The sequence below is a fragment of the Equus przewalskii genome, chromosome 25 (assembly GCF_037783145.1).
Source record: "Equus przewalskii isolate Varuska chromosome 25, EquPr2, whole genome shotgun sequence".
In the NCBI taxonomy this organism is placed as follows: domain Eukaryota; kingdom Metazoa; phylum Chordata; class Mammalia; order Perissodactyla; family Equidae; genus Equus; species Equus przewalskii.
This window is the reverse complement of record NC_091855.1, coordinates 560,319-580,602: the sequence shown is the minus strand read 5'-3', so window position 1 is coordinate 580,602 and position 20,284 is coordinate 560,319. Positions and strand designations below refer to the sequence as shown.

At 38.5% G+C, this 20,284-nt stretch overlaps 1 pseudogene; it reads left to right on the top strand.

Annotated features, from left to right (window-relative positions):
* Positions 1-3,546: 3,546 nt before the first annotated feature.
* Positions 3,547-20,284, top strand: part of LOC139079454 (disks large-associated protein 5-like) — a 37,309-nt pseudogene continuing 20,571 nt past the window's right edge.

The following is a 20,284-nucleotide window of genomic DNA, read 5'->3' as shown; positions in this document are numbered from 1 at the left end:
TGAAGTCTCTCCTAAGTGATCAATGAAGACAAATGCTCCAGAAATACCTAGAGGAAAAGCGGCTTAAACAATTAAGAGAGAAACCTCAGCGATGACCATTTATTGTGGGTGTTTATAGACCTGATAAGCCTATTATGCTTTCCTCAATACCAGCACACCAACCAACAAAGGTAAATTTAGTATCATAACTTGATATTCAGAAATAGTTCTTAACCAGACTTTTCTTTCAGAGATTATACTTGATCTTAGCCAAGAGGCCAAGAAGCGATTCTTTGAGAGTTTGAATGACTAAAATAACCCTTTCCCTGTAGCCCTTTATTCACTTAGCTAGTTGGCAGGAGCCGGGAATGACATCCTAATAGTTCAGAAGATGGAGATCAGGTCTCTCGGTGTAGCCATTGGTAGGTTGACATGGGATAAAACCAGCAAAGCAGTTAGAGCCGGGCTGGACGGTGACGGCCGTGCGAAGGATTTGGCGTCCATCCTGTCGGATGCAGAGAGTCAAGAGAGGCTTATACACGAGCTTGTACCGTGATCAGATGAATAATTCAGGAAGATTACCCTGGCCTGGAAGATCGTAGTCTGGAAGGGGAAGAACTTATAGGTAGGAAGACTGTAGTGAGACTGTCGTGATAGAGTAGGTGAGACAGGATAAGGGGACTGGGGCAGTGGGCTTAACGGAAGAAATAGGTGTGAGAAATCTTAGGAGATAAATTTGATGGGGACCAAGTAGATGGCGAGGGGTGAAGGAAATTGAAGAGTCGGAGATAAGATGATTCTGAAGATAAATTAGTTTGAGCAACCATATAAATTGTGCTGCTGCTGAAAGAGGTGTGGAAGGCAGGAAAAGGAACATGCCTAAGTGGGTGCATATTGATAATGCTTTTCTGCTTTTTTTAAGCTCATTTGGGCCATCTGGATAAGAGGCAGTTGGGAATAAAAATTTGAAAATCTGGACGGAGATCCATGCTGAGATGTGGATTTAGGGTATGATATTGGGAGTATGGATGGAGGTTTAAGCTGTAGGGCTAAATGAGACCACTCCTGTAAAGATACATACATTGTGAAAGCGTGAGGTCTAGAGTGCACCTTCAGGTGGGCAGAAGTCAGGTACCAGTGATAGGTCAGAGTGGCAGGAGAGCTAAAACAGGACAGAAGCTGGAGGAGGGGTGATCTAAAGAAGAGAATGATCCATGAGACAAGAGAGATGAAGCTTGAACACAGGCAGCTGGATTTGTAAATTAGGTAGTCACTGGTGATTTGCTCTTTTCAATGTGCTCTTTTCAAGGTAGTCTCTTGTTGGCTGTGTATTCATTCCTGATTTAAATAAGAATTGAATAACGTAAAAGCTCAAGATATCACCTGTTTTTGTTTGCTTCAGGAATGTCATTGATTTATTTGAGAGACCTTTGATTACTCTGCGTATGACCTTAGGATAACGTGGAAGTGACCAAAATTAGTAGAATGTAGCTCAAGGTGGAAAGATACAGAAAAATATGGTGTGTATGTGTTAGAGGAGGACGAGATTGTTTCTGTTTGGAGGAACATCAGAGAAGACCTCTTGGAAGGGGCTGAACTTAATCTGGCTTCTCAAGAGTATGTAAGGCACCAGTCATTGGTCTAAACTGTAAACAGCTATTTACAAAGTGTTATATGTAGGGGGAAAAGACACACATTGTTGTGTTAAATGATACGATTCACCAGTAGTTTTTTATTCTACTTAGACAATAGCAATCGCTGAATATTGTTTACTTTGTGCCTCGTTTCTTCAGCACTAGATCTTCCCTGAGATTTGGAAATGCAAGTGGCTCCTAATCGAGAGGAGAAGTCTGATTGTGCTTCAATTTTAGAGTTGATAAATATCGTATCACTTTTAATCAGTCCTTGTCTTGCTGGATTTCTTCCATGCTTTGTGATCAGGTCTCCATTGTCTTATGGACAGAGGACAAGTGCATAATCATTGGATTTGAAGGCAAACTGCCAAAGCTAAGAAAGTAAGCTGTGCAGTATCTTTTCATAAACAGGAGAGAAGAGATCTTAATACTCTAGTCTCTTCATCGACCCCTTCCAAATATTTCCAGTTAATCATATTAACAAGGATTCTAATACCTGGAAAATATAGTATGAAATTTCTCCTTTGTCCTCACTGAGAAATATGAGTAAGGTTTGAGGCTTTTAAGCATAATTTAAATCAAACCAGAACCAGAAAAGAGAGTAATTTAAGTTAGCAAGTATCTTTTTGGCAAGTATCTTTTTGCCATAAATGATTAAGGGTTAGATGACTAAGGGTAAAATTTAACTTTAAAATGGAAACTTTATTTTGTAATGAGACATGGAAGTAAATTATGGCAGTTCATTTTTTTTTAACTTTATCTTCTTTTGACTCTTTTAATGCTGTTCCATCTTGTATGGATTGCCAGTTCAAAGGCCAAAGCCCAAATGGAGCTGACTAGCGTGTAGTTGATAGTAGATAAGTGTTACTAAAATGATGAATCGTGCTCCTTTTCTCAGAGTAAGTAAATTCATTTTAAATCTATTATCAGCTTCAATCATAGTGATTATTTTACTAGAGTTAACAGTACCAAACTCCCTGTTATTGGTATGGTGACATAGAGCAGTTTTGGCTAGATGCTAAGGAAGTACTCACTTGAAATATTCATTGCCAAACATCCCTTATGAGATCTATACCAACTCGGTGTGTCTCTCTGTTTGTTTACTGGGCTCTATTATGCATCCATGTCACTATAAAATGCAGATAGGGATATAAAGCACGTAGGGTGGGGGATAAACTTACGGGTCTTCAGAACACAATTATGGACAAAGTTAATAGGACGATTACTAAAATAAAGTGAAGTGGGCAAGGAGGGAAATAGTATGTCTCTTTATCAGGTGAGAAGGCTCCGTTTCATTTATTCAATAAATTGAGTCACTACCATGTTCCTCTAGGCTCTAGGACATAGTAATGAATAAAGCAACATTCCCTGTTTTCATGGAGCTTACATGTGAGATAGGCAATGAAAAGAAAAATATATAGTATGTGATGGTCATAAGTATTATGCGGGAAATAAAAAAAAAAGAGAAGGCAGATGGGGAGTATTGAAGCTGGTACAGGGTGGGCTTCTGATGGGGCCTCGCTGAGACGGTGGCGTTTTGAATGAAGTCTCCAAGGAAGTTGGAGAGTGCACTGTGGGAAGAGTTTTCTATCCAGGAGAAGACTTTTCCAGACAAAATTCAGAAGTTTTGAAGCGAAAACATGCTGCTATGTTTAAGGACTCTCAGAAGATTATAGTCAGCTATTTTGAATAGCTTAGGCTATTAGCATTTTCAAAATTCTAGGATTCTACAAAAAGCTTGTAAGGAAATCTATATAATGGAAAACTTTGTTCATCTCATATTATTTGGGGTGGTGGATTTTTTGCTGGGTCATTTACAATAGTCAGATTTCAGAGGAGGGGTCAAAATACAGATTGAAAATGTGGTAATTTGATTCATTAAGCAATTAAATCACGTAGCACCTAATCCTTTAAATAGTCGTTAATAGGAGTGATGTTCGAGCAACTCAATCTGGTCAAAGACAAACTTCTGAAAAGAAAGTGTCCAACGAGAAAACAGGTAGGGGTGTTAGCAGCAGGCGCCACCAGTGCAGCCTCCGCGGGAGCAGCCTCCGCTGCACTGGCCACGCGAGCAGCGCGTGGTGAGAACTGTTCCTTCATCAGTGGCTGAAGTAGAATGCTCTGGCCCCTGAGGTTTTTCGTGTTCAGTTTTTAAAGTCATCGTGTACTTCTTTGAGTAGGCGAGGAGGAAACGGGAGATTCCAGGTCCCGAAGACAGGTTCAGTGCCCCACCATCCACTTAGCACACAGTGGGCGCTCAGGCGGTGAAGTATGAGCATTGGTGTGGGCAGCGCCACAAAGTGAAGATTAATGGTCCCAGTAAATTACAGCCCATTTGTTTGGTGGAATACAGTGTACCGTTTAAGAACAATCCTGTGAAAGACACTTCATGACATGGTTCAGGATATATTAAGTGGGCAAAGAAAACAGGTCAAATTCTGAACAGTATGATCACAACTCTAAAATATGTATGTGAATATGTGAACATAGGAAAAAAACTGGAAAAGCATACCCTGAAGTGTCAGCAGTGATGATTTCTGAATAAGGTCATCTTGAGTGATTTTTATTTATTTATTTTTTGAGGAAGATTAGCCCTGAGCTAACATCTGCCGCTAATCCTCCTCTTTCTTGCTGAGGAAGAGTGGCTCGGAGCTATCATCCGTGCCCATCTTCCTCTGCTTTATATGTGGGACACCCGCCACAGCATGGTTTTGACAAGCAGTGGGTGGGTCCGCACCGGGATCTGAGCCCTGGGCTGCCAAAGCAGAAGCGTGAACTTAATTACGGCGCAGCGGGGCCAGCCCCTCTGGGGTGATTTTTTTGCACTGTTTTTGTGCTTTGCTTTTCCTGATTTTCTATAATAAATATGCATTTGGTAGTCAGAGGCAAAAGGTAAAATACTTTAGCGCCTTTTGTTTTGAAAACAGATATCCTATACTTGGCAGGAAGTTATATCTGTTTTTATTGTATTTAAATAGGATATTTTAAAATGACTTTTAATCATAAAATCCTTTAAGGCATAGATTCGTATTGTTGCCTTTTTTTCTTTCCCAAATTACCTAGTACTTTTTAATTTTTTTGAGGAAGATTGGCCTTGAGCTAACATCTGTGCCCATCTTCCTCTAGTTTATATGTGGGACACCTGCCACAGCATGGCTTGATAAGCAGTGCATAGGTCCATGCCCAGGATCTGAACCAGCAAACCCCGGGCCACTGAGGTGGAGTGTATGAACTCAGTGGCTATGCCGCTGGACCGGCTCCTTACCTATTACTTTTAATGCAGAACTTTCTATCTAGTCAAAATGGATCTGATATGTCATTTTTATTTTAGATAATAAAACAGAAAGAAAAGTACCCAATCAGGGAAGCCCTGCCAAAAAGATCGAAGAAGAACCAGGCAAGGTAGAGAATAAATATCTTTTTATTTCTAGACATTTGGAAAATCTCATTTTTATTTTCATGAAGCTGAAATTAAGCTTACAGAACTGCTTCAAGAGGTTAACCTCCACGTGTGTGAAAACCTCTTGAAGCACAAGGAAGCATCAAGAGGGTTTACTGTTATGGTTTGTGAGGTGTCTCATCTTCAAAACCTTATAGGTAGAGAATGTGTAGTTTGGTTAACAGAAGAGAGAAAATAAAAACACAGCTGACGGAAATCTTCATGTGAGCATCGGCTAGGAGATGGGTGCAGTGGGTGAAATGCGTTGACTCTGGATTCAGCTGGGCCTGAGTTTGCCTATTGTCTCGCTTCCAATTGGCTATATAATCTTGGGGGAAGTTATGAGTTTGTTCTCCCAGCTGTAACATGTAATATCTACATAGTGTAGTTTCAAGAATTAAATCACCTGATGCTTCTGACAGCATCTAGCATAGTGCCTGGTAGAGTCTTCAAAAAGAGCCACCATTTCGAGGACCCAATCCCTTAATTTATAATCCATGCTACAATTCCTTAGACTTAAAAAAAAAAAAAAGTTATGCCAAAGTGTAAGAAACCTGGCTATATTCTTACCAAAAATCAGACATAGATCCTCCAAGGAAGGCAGTACAGGGTGATCACAGGCGAGCAGCTGGGCCTCACAGCTCCTCCCTCAAGGTTGCTTTTCTCCTTAAGGATTATCGCTAGTGTCTACCTTTGCAGTCACACAGGCCTCAGGGACAGTGTTACCCTTAAACTCTCGTCCGGGTAGAAATACTCTGCTTTCAATTCGTATCTCATTAAAACTCAGAAACATAGAAACCTCTAAAAGTTATGTTGAAATGGGTGGGTTAAATTGGCAAAGGTGGTCGAAAGGTACATACTTCCAGTTATAAAATAAGTAAGTAGAGAATGTAATGTACTGCATGGTGACTACAGTTAATAATATTGTATATTTGAAAGTTGCTAAGAGTAGATCTTAAAAGTTCTCATCACAAGAAAACAAAATTTGTAACTGTGCATGGTGATGGATGTTAACTAGACTAACTGGGGTGATCATTGCACGATATACAAATATTGAATCATTATGTTGTATACCTGAAACTAATGTAATGTTGTATGCCAATTATATTACAGTAAAAAAAAAATACCAAATAACAAATTGACTTGAAAAAGAAAATATGCTTCATATTTTACATGGTTAATCTTACTGTGTCACATTGAAAAATAGTTCTTCTCATATGATAAAGTTATTTATAATAATCCAAAGTTATTAAAAAAAAGGATTTTGTCCTTGTCAATACTAGTAATCCAATAAACATTGGATTTCTGATTCTCAAACCTTTGTAATTATCAACATAATTTAAGTAAAAAGATAGGTATTTGTTAGGTGAGTGAATTTTTCCAACCTTAGTTTTCATATATTTTAATTTTCGGTAATACCTAAAACCTATTATATAGTTTTTTTTAACATGGATTTGTTCTCCCTCTTTCTGGACCATAGCAATGGTTTATGTAGCTGGTCTTCTGACTCCATGTAAACATTTAATTGTTTTTGTTTCTTAAATTATGTACATGGGACATATCTCTTAACTTTCACATTTTCGGGCCTAAAAAATTGGTCGAATGTATCCCCAGAAGAGAGATTCTCACTCTATTCTGTTTATTCACATCCAGGTCATTTCTTTTAAAGTTGATAGTGAAGAAAATACTTTGGAATCACAAACCAGTGTGACAAACGGAAGGGATCCAGATGGAGCCTAAAGTTACCTAAGGCAGATCCTGCAGAAATGAAAAGGAGGCCATCCTTCACACGAGTAGATTTTCTGTTTCAGCCGCCAGATGGTCTGAAGAGCTATGACGTAACAGCTAGGACTCCAACAAGTACCGCTACTTTGACACCTAGTTACAGCTGCATCTCTTTAAAAACAGAAGTGTAAGAATAAATATTATTAATGAATTCCTTGCTGAGATGGATAACTAATGCCTTTCTTAGATTTGGCCTGTGCTTTTTAAGTTATTTATTTAGTAAACTATGTTCATTATAAATCATGAAAATTTGACATTTCCAAAAAATTTTTCAGAAGGCTACAATAATGTATTTGACAGGTTTGATATTTTCTGTGCATTATTATTTTCATGATTCAATTTGCTTTTTTTTTGCTTTTAAGAAGTGACTTAACTGTAACACAGAAATAATTTTTTAGAAAGAAGGAATTGCTATACTGTAGTTCAGACATGGTTTGGATTTTTTTGTTTGTGTTTTTTTTTACTGAGTGTTACTTTATAAAAACTATCTCAAAAGACAAAATGATTAACTTGTAAGGTGGGGAGAAAAAATCAGTTTGAATCTTTAAAAGAAATGGCAAGGTTGCTTTCCAAAGGCTGGCTGGCGGCAGATTGGGAACTGCTCAGCGGCATCTGAGGCTCCTCAGTGCGTAATTAATGTTGAGAGGTCTTTGCATCTGTGGATCTCATCGCAGGGAGCAGAGACGGGCCTTCCCACTGGAGGTGTTTATGGTTTTTCCCTCCAGATTAGACACGTTTTAAAAAACAGAAACATATTTCTATTTTATCCCATGTTTTTAAAAAACAACATAATTTTGAAATCCTTCAATGAGATGTATGGGGTTCCTGTTTCATGAAGTGAATTTTTGCTCTTGTTTAGTGGTGAGGTTCCAGAAGTAACAAAAGAAATGTTGGCACGCAAAAGGAAAACTTCAGTACATCAGGATTCCGATGAATTACGGTGTCCTTTGAGTTCTCTGACAGTTGGGAGCACAGATATGGTATTTTAATGAATTTTTTACTTGTTTCTCTGAGTAATGATTTATCAGAGATTGTTTCGAGCCCTTTTCACCATATGGCTCACCGTGTAGCTCAGGGTGTGATCTCAGGGTCAGAAGAGACAGAAAAGCATGGGGAGGGCTATCTGGAGACAGAGCTGGAATGAGGACTACAGACTGAGAGGGGAACCTAAATGTAAATTTGAAGAGATGAAGAACATTGAGAAACACTTTAAAAGGAAATCTGATGAATGAAATCATTGAGGCAGAAATAAAATTTTAAATTTCAATGTTGAAAAAATTGAAGGATTTAAGAAATTTGTCTTGGGGGGGATGTCATTTTAGGAGTTGCTGCTTTGAAATGTATATGTAATGTTTTCTTTAATCTATAGATCGTGTCTTAAATAAGAATGAAACTACTACTGAAAATTTACATGGCTTTCCAATAAAAGAAGTCCCATCACTTGAAATAAATGAGGATCAGACATCTCAGCAGCGACATGTGCTGTGTTTCAGGTCTGTGCGTTTGTTCCCAGTGTAAGCATTTTGTATTAATATCTAGACAGTTAAAACCAAAATTAAACTATTTTAACCTTAATATAATACGTAGATGAATTAGGAGGAAACTGACATTGAGTGATTTTTATTTATCTTTTAAGTTAAAAGTTTTTTTCAATGGCTAGTATATTCATGTGGTTCCTAACTTAAAAGATAGAAAGAGGTACAAGTGGGAAGCCTTTTTTTCAACTCTGCTCCCAACCCTACAGTTCGAACCTTCCATAGAGGCAAGTGTTATTCATTTTTTGTGAATTCTTCCAGAGATACATAATGCATATGTAGATAAACATTTTTTAATGTAAACAGTAGCATACTATTCTGTTTTCATTTAATGTTAAATGTAGGAGATATTCCATTTTAGTCCTTTGAGAACTCTCTCATGCTGTTTTTTGTGTGTGTGTTTTAATGGCCGCACAGTATCCAATTGTATGGATACACCACGATTTACTTAGTAGGTCCCTGTTCTGGTTGTTTACATTGAGTTCAGTCTGGTAGTATTACTGTCAAGCCTGCAAAGAACAAGCTTGGATGCTTTTCAATCCTCTCCTGTGCAAATATATAAAGACCCCAATTTACATTCCCTCCAGCAAAATATGGGAGTTCCTATTTTCTCATACCTTTTCTTTTTCAAACAAAAAAACTAAGTTAATGTTTATTTTATAAAAGAAGGATAGAGGGAGATGGTTAGAGGCTCCTTGGCCCCCTAAATCATGAGATAGGATTATGTTTCTCCAACTATGAAGACTGAAAATTAGAGTTCCTGTTTGGGAAGCTAAATGCCATGTCACCTAAATGCCTTGGACACAGATCAGAGGACTGCATCTGGAGAAAGGCCCCAAAGCTCCACATCACACAGGATGTGATGACATACTGTGTTCTTGAGTGCATGTAGCAACAAGATTCTCACACCTTTTCCAATGCAGTACTAACCACTTTTTTGGGCTTTGACAATCAAATAGAGGAGAAATATTATCTTCCTATAGTTTTAATACTCATTTGTTCTATTGTGAATGAGTATATTTCAGAGCCACTTCAGTTGTTTGTAGAACATAAGGTTTTATGATGGTAAGAGATTTTAGAGATGAGCTAGTCCACTGTGTTGTTGGACTGAGACATTGAGATAATAAGCAATTTACCCAACTAAATAATGTCGGATCTAAGCCAAGTCTCGTTTCTCATTAAGATCTCATTAGATATAAACAGCTAAATTTTCTTCTCAGAAAAAAACTATCCTCAGTTTCTCCTACTAAGATGCTTTTTATAAAGAGACAGATTCAATTTATCTTGGGCCAGGGTCTCTCAGCTGGCACTACTGACATTCATATTGGATAATTCTTGTTGTGGGGCCGTCCTCTGCATTGCAGGATGTTGTGTAACATCCCAGACCAGTAGCACTCCTGTGGTTTGTGACAAAGATGCTCTAGACATTGCCAGATGTCCCCTGGGGGGCCAAATTGACCCGTGTTGAGAACTACTGCACTTGGACAAGCAAAGCCTACTAATTAGAATCTGTGAGGCCCTGACACTGTAATTCCAGACTTACAGGGTTTAGCTTCAACTTACTCTTGGCAGTTGGGTTGGTCTTAGTTCCATGGGCAATACCAGAACTAAAGACAGAACTCAGGCATGTCTGGTTCTTTCTCTTCAGCCTCTGAAAAATAAGAACAGAAAGAACTAGAAATATTAGCTGGAAAAGTGGTTCTTGGCATTAACCATCCACATAAGTTTTAGGTGTAGAAAGATGGACATATATAGGATATCAACTTGTATTTATGGATTTTAATATATCACAGCTCATAAAATAAGCATCAGCTCTGGAAAATTACTATTGTATAAGTGTCATATTGCTAATACTTAGATATTAGTATGAGAAACATTTGTAAAACTGAAACATATGTCATAATTTTAGGAAGATTCTCCAATATGAAAGTGAGGAATTAATATTGACCGACTGCCTTGAGTGGGAAAGGAAGTTTGAAGGATATATTCCAAACAAAGGTGAGGGAACATTTATGTTTTTTGCCTTAGCTTATTTTATTTATTTATTTATTTATTTATTTTGGAAGATCGGCCCTGAGCTAACATCTGTTGCCAATCTTCCTCTTTTTTTTCCCCTCTCCCCAAAGCCCTGACATACAGTTGTATATCCTAGTTGTAGGTCATTCTAGTTCTTCTGTGTGGGATGCCAGCACGGCATGGCCTGATGAGCTGTGTGTAGGTCTGTGCCCAGGATCTGAACCAGTGAACCCTGGGCCGCTGAAGGAGAGTGCATGGACCCAACCACTTGGCCACCAGGCTGGCTCTGCATTGTTTATTTTAATATGTTTACATTTATCTGAAACAAAAATCTAGTGTTGCCGAACTTTATAGTTTTGTTATTCAAAATAGCAAGAATTTTCATTTCTCAACATATGTTCCCTAGTATCTCTGTGCTAAAATGGTAGATGACTTATAAGGTGTAAGTAATTAGAATGTTAGCCATCATTCCTGGGAGTTAAACGTCTGCCTATTTTATTGTTAGATTTTTTTATGACTTTTTGAGTGACATCTATATCTAGTATTGTTTAGTTATGCAAAATATTTTCTGAATGAAAATGACCTAAATAAATATGGAACAAATTTTCTGATATTTCCTTAATCTTATTTGGAGAAGCTTTTTAGAAAAAATCATTTGTGTGCTGAGTGAAGGCCTTAGATGCTGATGTACAGTGAGTTGTTTGAGGTTGAATTCTTATAAAATCCAAGGTGAGCAGAATGCTGTTTACTATGTAGCAACATATATGAGAATGAATATTGCTACGTTTTAGTGGGAACAGAAGCAGACAGTTAATGCTCAGTATTTGTATGACAAAGTTTTGTAGCCGATGTTTTTTTGTTTTGCTTTAAGGTAAGAGTTTGATTCTGGAAGCTCCAGTTTATTTGGCGTGAGGTCGTCTTATCAGCTGGCTGACTTGCAATCAAGGTCCCGTTTTGTTCTCTACCTTTTAAAAGTCTCATCTTTCCCTTAGCAGAAGATCTTATTCCCCTTGCAGTTGGTCAAAAAAGACTCCTTAAGGCAGAAATATTCAAACCGTTTGAAGAACTGGTGGACGATTTGGAATACCAATGAGGCGAAAAGGATACCACCTGTGCAGACCTAGGTGGATTCTGGGACATGGCCAGCCTTCAGGTATGTGGTCAGGACTTGGAATGGCTTAACTTTCGAGTCGCATGTTTTTGGAAGCGAGGTAACAGTAGTAAAATGGGAGTAGTAGAGGCTGCTTAGGTATCTGTAATATTAAATGAGATATTAGCCCCTTTACAAACTGTAAAGCACTGTCTAAATTTTATGGCTGCTGTCCCCTCCTCCCGCATACTGTCAGGGTAATTTCTAAATGGGTTGGAAATTGAGATTCTATTCAGCTGTTGCCTAGTCTGTGATGATTCCACGTGCGATAAAAATGAGGACGAGTCTTCAGTAGCTGGGTCCATCCAGCAGTTATTTTCCCTGCTGTGTGCCAGGAGTTGTATGAGGAGCTGACAAATAAGGCACATTCTCTACCCCAGAGGAGTTTATAGTTTTATCAGTGTCAGACATAGCCCTCATTCCAATCTGGTGTAGAAAGTGCTGATAGAGGCCGTTACTAGGAAGATCAGTGAAGGTTGGGAGGAGATGCCAGTTTCTAGCGTTTTGAGCTTATTTTAGAAATAAGCATATAAAATACTGTTTCAAGAACCAGTGGCCAACAACCATGAGACATTTGCAGACAACCCGAAACCTGGAAGAAGGTGCCACAGCAGCACAGGAAAGAAGCTGTTTAGATGAGGCCATGGGCTGATCCAGGAGAAAGAACTTTAAAAGCAAGTGTTAATATGCTCAAAGAGACCAGGCATTTTTTCTGCCAAATAAGAACAGCTATGAAAAAAAGAATATTCAGAGAATGACAAAAGAGCTCTTTGAAGTTAAAAACTATAAGAGCAGAAATGTAAGATTCAGTAGAAAGATGGAATATGAAGCTGAGATCTCCCACAAATTAGGACAAAAAGAGAGAGAAGATAGGAGAGACTAGATAAGAATATTAAGGGGACCAGTCTAGAAGTATAATATCCAAATAATAAGGATTCCGGAAAAAGAGAACAGAAAAAATAGTGGAGAGGAAATGATCAATGAAATAGTTTCACATTTTTCCCAGAACTGGAGGACCTGAATTCTAGATTGAAGGAGCCCATTGAGTGCCTAGCACTGTGAGTCAGAGTAGACGCACACCAATGCACAATTAAATATAATTGTACAACTCTTGGGATGAAGAGAAACATCTAGAAACTTCCAGAGAGCAAAAACAAGTTTCATACAAAGGGTCAAGAATCAGAATAGCCTTAGATTTCTCAACAGCGACATCGAAAGCTGGGAGAACAGTGCCCTCAAACTTCTTGGGGAAAACAACACTCAGCCTGGCGTTGTATACCCAGCCAATCATGCTTGAGGTTGGAAAGGCATGTTTCAGATACACACGGAAATTTTACCTCCCATGCATCCTTTCTCAGGAACCTGAGAACGGCCCTCACAAAAATGAGGGAGTAAGCCAAGAAAGTGGGAGGAGGTGGGACAGATCCCCAAAAAGTCTAAGGGAATTGTGGCTGAGGTGAGTAAAGAGGGTGGGCAGCGGGCTCAGGTAGCAGCCGTTCAGACTGGAGCAGGAGGCTGGGGCTCAGCAAGACACTGTCTCTGAGGCTGAACAGAATAGAATACCAAAGTGGTTTGCTTTTCTAGTTGTATTAAGAGGTGATTTATACATACTGTGCAGAGTTTAGAGGCAAATTGATGATAGATACATTAAAAAACTAAGCAAACAAAAAGCAAGGCAATGATTAAGTCTAGAGAAAAATGTGAAGAAACACAATATTCTGTAATTATATGGCCCAGAAGTGAATAGTGTTTATGGAGTCATAATAATGTCAGCATTACTTTATGACCAGTTGACATAATAATGAGTTGTTTCACTAGCATCCTTCAATGGTGACCAATTAATTTTGTCTTTCTTAGTATCATAATTATTTTATGGATTTAAAAGTATTTATGTTGGCATCATTTACAGTCATTATCTTTATTGATGCTCATTTCCCAGCTTTGGCCAGTGGGAGCCTCTTCAAGTTGGCTCCTGGGGCTTTTATTTATTTTAAAGGGCTGTACTGAGGATAAATAATCTACATATTATAAAATTTGCCCGTTCTAAGTATAAAAGTCAATGATTTTTAGTAAATTTACAGAGTTGTGCAACCGTCGCTACAATCCAAACTTAGAACATTTTCATTACCACAGAAAGATGCCTCTTGCCTGTTTTCAGTCAGTTGCCATTGCCACACCCAGTCCCAAGCAACCACGAGTCTCCTTACTGTCTCTGTAGATTTGCTTTTTCTGAACGTTTCATTCTAAGTAGAATCACCCAATATGTGGTCTTTTGTATGTGGCTTCTTTCCCTCGGCATGGTGTCTCTGTGGTTCCTCCGTGTTGCAGCACATACCTGTTCTTTGTTCCTTTAATGGCTGAGTAGTGGTTCATGGAGACATCAGTCTTTATTCTCCAGTTGACAGACATATAGGTTGTTTCCACTATTTGGTGATTACGAATAATCTATGAATATTCACTTACAAATCTTCATGTGGGCATGTTTTCTTTCACTTGGGAAGATATGGCTGGATCATGTGGTAAATTTGTGTTTAACTTTTTAAGAAATTGCCAAACTGCTTTCCAAAGTTATTACACCCTTTCACGTGCCCACCAGGGGTGTGTGAGAGCTCCTGTTGCGCCGCGTCCTCACCAGTGCTTGCTCCTGTCTCTCTTAGTATCGCCATCCTGTGGGGTGTGAACTGTCTTATTGTAGATCTGATTTGCTTTTCCCTAATGAGTAATGATGATCAGCATCTTTTCATGTGCTTATTAGACATTCATATGTCGTCTTCAGTGAAATATCTATTCAAATCTTTTTGCCCATTTTTAATTGGGTTTGTCTTTTTATTATTGAGTTGTAAGTGTTCTTTGTATATTCTGGATACAAGTCCTTTATCAGAAATAGTTGCAAATATTTCCTCCCAATTTGTGGCTTGTTCTTTAATTTTCTTAATGGTATCTTTTGAAATGCAGATGTTTTTAATTTTGATGAAGTTCAGTTTATCAATTTTTTTTAATGTTGTGATTTTGGCATTATTTCCAAGAACTCTTTTTGCCTAACCATAGGTCACAAAGATTTTATCTTATGTTTACTTCTAACAGCTTTATCTCTTTCACTTAGGTCTGTGAACATTCAGAGTTCATTTTTTTAAAAAATTAAGTTGTGATTAATTATTTTTTGCTAGGAAGATTTGCCCTGAGCAAATCTGTTGCCAGTCTTCCTCTCTTTTTTTTTCCTCCCCAAAGCCCCAGTATATAATTGTGTATTCTAGTTGTAAGTCCTACTAGTCCTTCTGTGTGAGCTGCCACCACAGCATGGCTACTGCTAGGCAAGTCGTGTGGTTCCACACCCTGGAACCAAACTTGGGCTGCCGAAGCAGAGCATACTGAACTTTGACCACTAGGCTATCAGGGCTGGCTCTGGAGTTCATTTTTGTGTATGGTGTAGGAAAGAGCCCAAATTCGTATTTTTCTTGCAGATATCCACTTTTCCCAGTACTGTTTGTTGGAAAAAACTATCTTTTCCTCATTGAATTGCATTGGCACTTTTGTTGAAAATCAATTGGTCATAAGTGTAATCCTGAGTATTTTTGACATTTGAATTTTTTTGAGAGAGGAAGATTGAGAGTACCTATTTGTATAAATGCATAGTATGGAGGCTCAAAGCATATTTACCCAACTGTTGACAGTGGTTACCACTTTGAGGAGACTGGAAATACCAGAAGGATGGGGATCATATATTCCCATCCTGCTAGTATGTGTATTATTTGAATCCTTTAAAATGAGATTGTGTCAGGGTCAGCCCAGTGGTATAGTGGTTAAATTTGGCACACTCCACTTCATTGGCCCAGGGTTTGCAGGTTCTGATCCCAGGCATGGACCTACACCACTCATCAAGCCATGCTGTGGTGGTGACCCATGTACAAAATAGAGGAAGACTGGCACAGATGTTAGCTCAGGGCCAGTCTTCCTCAAGCAAAAAAAGAAGAGGATTGGTAACAGATGTTAGGGCCGATCTTCCTCACCAAAAAAATAAAAATGAAAATACAATGAGATTGTGTCAAGAGAAAGAGAAGGCAAGCTACCGACTAGGGGAAAATTTTGCAAAAGACCTATCTGATAAAGGACTGTTTTCTAAAATATACAAAGAACTCTTAAAACTCAACAATGATAAAACAGGCAACCTGATTTAAAAAATGGACAAAAGAACTGAACAGACAGACACTTAATCAAAGAAGACAGATGGACGGCAAGTAAGTGTATGAAGAGATAAGATGCTCAACATCATATGCCCTTAGAGAATTGCTGGTTAAAAGTACAATGAGACACCAGTACACACCTGTTAGAATGGCAAAGATCCAAACCGCTGACAACACCGGATGCTGGTGAGGATGTGGAGCAACAGGAGCGCTCATTCATCACTGGTGGGGATGCAAAATGGTGCAGCCACTTTGGAAGACAGTTTGGCAGTTTCTTACAAAACTAAACAGTCTTACCATGAGATCTTGCAGTCACACTCCTTGGTGTTTACCCAAATGAGCTGAAAACCCGTGTCCACACAAAAATGTGCACACAGATGTTTATAGCAGCACCGTTCATAATTGCCAAGACTTGAAAGCAAGGAATATGCTCCTCAGTAGGAGAAGGGATAAATAAACTGTAAAAAAAAAAAACTCAAAAAAACACAAAAGGGAGAGAGATTGTGTTCACACTGTATAATTTAGGATATCTCTCCTACCATTTTAGTCATCAAAATAGTTTGGGAGAGTTATTCACATATGACATCCTTTATTAGATTTTTGAGGTTTATAACATAAAATAACAATGAACAATTTTACCATATAAGAATTGATTTGAATACTAAATTTAAAATGACAGTCTAATTTTATGTGACCAGTCCAAGTTGTTGTCAATTTGTTTGAAGCTTTTGTGGATTAGTTTGTAAATTTAATATGGTTAGCATTAATCTGATAATCTTGTGCTTTATTTATTAACAGATACAGGACCTGCACCAGAAATTCAACAATCTGACCATACTTGTGGATGGGAGAAAGCTAGCAATACGAGCAAAGATGTGTTTCAGGCAAATTTGTGGATTTCTAATATAGACTGTTTTACTTTAATGAATTTAAGCTTTAGAAACATTTAGCCGAGTGGTTAAGTTTGCGTGGCTCTGCTGCGGTGGCACGGGGTTCAGATCCTGGGCACCGACATGGCACTGCTCGTCAGGCCACGTTGAGGTGGCGTCCCACATCCCACAACTAGAAGGATGTGCAACTAAGATATACAACTGTGTAAAGGGAGGGTTTGGGGAGATAAAAGTAGAAAAAAAAAGAGAAACATTTAGCTTCAGGTTTTTCATCATTTCACAAAACGTGTCCTCTATTACTTACAATGTCCTGATTGTCTTGAAAGAGTGAGGAAAAGTCAACACAAAATTCAGGATGGTTATTTCTGGGCGGGGAGGTGGGGTTGAGATTGAATTTGGTCCCCCTGAGAGCTTCTGAGCTGCTAAGTAGCGGTATGTACCTGTGTGTTTTATTCTTTAAACTGTTACCTATACATTGTTTTGTAGTAATAATAGCAGTAATACATAATTTATATAATGTGCCAACTATGCTTCCCAGGCCCTCACACACATTGACTCAGTTAATCCTCACAACAGTCCTGTGAGGTGGGTGCCGTTATCCCCGGGTGGGGAATCTGAGGCCAGGAAGACTTGAGCATGTGCCCAGGGTGGAGCTGGGTTTCTCACTCCAGAACCCATGTTCTTAACCCACAGGCTATGCCATCTCTCTGCTTTCTATACTCTTGTGCGTGATGTATTTCAAAATGAAAGAACTTTTTAAGGAGAAAAGAGGAACAATGACTCTTAGACTCTCTCTCTTCCCAAATTTTATCATGTAAAATTTCCTATTTTCTCTGTAAAATTGGCTTTGTTGACATGATAGATTCCATTCTTATCTATTTGTAGTAATTTTTTCCTAAAATATTTTAACTCCAAGCTTTTGGTTCAGATTGCTACTTCTCAAGCCACCTTGGAGCCCTGCCACTTTTTCTTTTAGATTTTAGAAAAAGCCTGTGGTTGTAAAATCAGGTTTCTGAACTGCTACTTTATTATGCTATGTAATCCAAATAAAAACTCTGTTTTGAATTCTATCTTAGGAGTTTAAGATGTTAGAGTATTAAAGGATTATTGTAGGATTGTTTTACTAATGAAGTCTCCTTATTTTACTAATGAAGTAATGTCTTAGTAAGACATTAGTAATGTCTTACTAATGACAAAAGTCCTGAGGACAGTGACGAGATTGATTGAATGAATTTCAAGTCTATTAAACAAGAAGGATGCTGGGACATTTGGACCTCCTGTGGGCATTTCTTATCGGGTGCTTAGTCCTGGGAACATAACACCATCAGTGACTCAGATAACGGCTGTGTCAAGATAGCGTTATATCAGAGCCTTGTAATTCTGCCCCTTACCACCAGTGTTTCTCTCCTGCATTATTTTATAGGCCACCGTTAAGACTACTGAACAGTTAAAATCAAACTAATCTTTTATCTGTACTTAGGACCATTCCCCCAGACCTCTTATTTATTGACCTCTCATTCCATCAGTTAGCCTTGTTCTCTCTTTTCCATCAGTTTTTAGACATGTTGAAGGGTCCTATCTTTGTTTACATTAAACCACAACCACAACTAACTCCTTGAGGGCAGGAACTTTGTCCTTTACCTTTGACCCCCAGCCTGTTTAGCACATACTAGGAACTTGATAAGCATAAGACACATGTGTGAAATATTTTAGGTATGCTTTATTTATTTTTCTTATAAGATGGTAATGAGTCACTTTAGTAAATGTCATAATTTCTCTTTGTAGGAAAAAGTTGTTTCAGGTATAGCAAGTGGACCAAAACAGGACGATGCTGGGATCGCAGATGGGGGTCACCTCACTACTGTGAAGAAGGCAGTGAGAGAGAGAATGCAGCCAGGAGAGCAGGCTGAGGCCTTGGGCTCTGCGGTGCCGAAGGAAGTTGATCTTATAGCGTTTGACGCTGGATCTTTTAGAATAGAAAGTCCCGTTAAATCGTCCTCAGGTTAGTTTTTCTGCTGAGACTACTTAAGAAAAGTACTTGGGTTGGATGGGAGCTTGTACAGGAGGTGTAAAAGTTTTCACAGGAAGCGATATAAGCTGTCTGTGATTTCTGGAAAATAGACCACATCCTCACCACCAAACACTTGCAGATTTCGTTTGATGGATGGGATTAGATTACCTGAAGTGACATATCTCCTAAAGTTGCTTTTCTGTGTTTTCTAAGTGACTTCACTTCTGTTATTAGCCCCTAACCCCACGGTCCTGGGAGGAAGGTCACAGGGTCCCAAGAGGGAAGGGAGATGATGAGCATGAGGAGTGAGGTGATTTTCTTCAGGTTGGTGGCAGGCTGGATGAGAATTTCAGCAGCAAAGGAAGCTTAGTCACCAAACCATCACACTTCTCTGGCTGTGCTTAAAAAATGATGCTTAGGGAAGGTGGGTTTGGTTTTATTTTCATTTGTATCAAAACTTTTGCCCAGATCTTTTTGAAACACAGTAAATGTGCTAATTTTATAATAATCCAATGAAATCAGCTGAGGTAGAGCCCAGTTGTGGTAGACCTATTAAAAATCGACAACAGGCACCAGGCCTTCCTGGTGGCATAGTGGCCGGGCTTGTGCACTACTCTTCAGTGGCCCAGGGTTTGCCGGTTTGAATCCTGGGCACAGACCTACACACTTTTCATCAAGCCATGCTGCAGTGGTATCTCATATACAAAATAGAGGAAGATTGCTACAGACGTTGGCTCAGCGGCCATCTTCCTCACCAAAAAAAAAAAAATCAACAGCAGATACTAATCCATGTTGGATATAAGTAGCATTTTACATTAGACCAAACTATTTGGGATCCTTCATTGTTTGCGAAGACTCAATTAGAGAAATTCCCTGAAGTTTTTTTAGTTCTCCTCCTTTTCAACACACATCCTCAAACCTTTCTTCAAAATGACCAATTTTTCTTCCCTAATGCCTACTTCTACCTACTTTGTTGCAATTGTCATGCATTAGGAAAGGGCTCTTGTGTTTTTATTATAATATAGCGTGTGATGGTTTTGCCTCCTCTCTTCTGCTGCTCTGGGGTGCTCTTCTGGCTGGGGCCTAACGCAAAATAAACATCACCTTGGCCGGACATTTCATGTTCTCCAGCTGTGCTCTTCATTGGGAGTCTTTTGGGCACCTTTAATATTACAAGCATGAGATTTGTTTGTAGGAGACCCTTTTTATACTGAAATGAAGGATGAGGATTTTACTAAGAAATCTTTAACGACATTGAAAAACTGTTATATCATGAGATGACCTACATTTTTGTTTTAGCATTTGATATATGGAACTTCTCATATCTTTCAAAGCTTCGTCCATTTCTAATAACCCTTGACTGTGAGAATATTTAAAAAGTTAAAAATTCTTTTTTTTCAGCAGTATTTGATAATAAAAATCTCATGACTGAATGCCATCTTCTTGATTCAGTAAGTTTTCCAACTTAATCTGAAAAGATCTTTTATATTCTAGATTTGTTTTATAAAATGAATATTACTCAGTTTTTAATTGAAATGCAGTTTAAAATTTACATCTTGTTATTTCTTTACTCTGAAATCCATTTGTTATTCGTTTTTATCAAAATGGGAACAAAATTTCATGTTAACATACTTTAAAATATAGTTTGTTTTAGTAGTAAACTC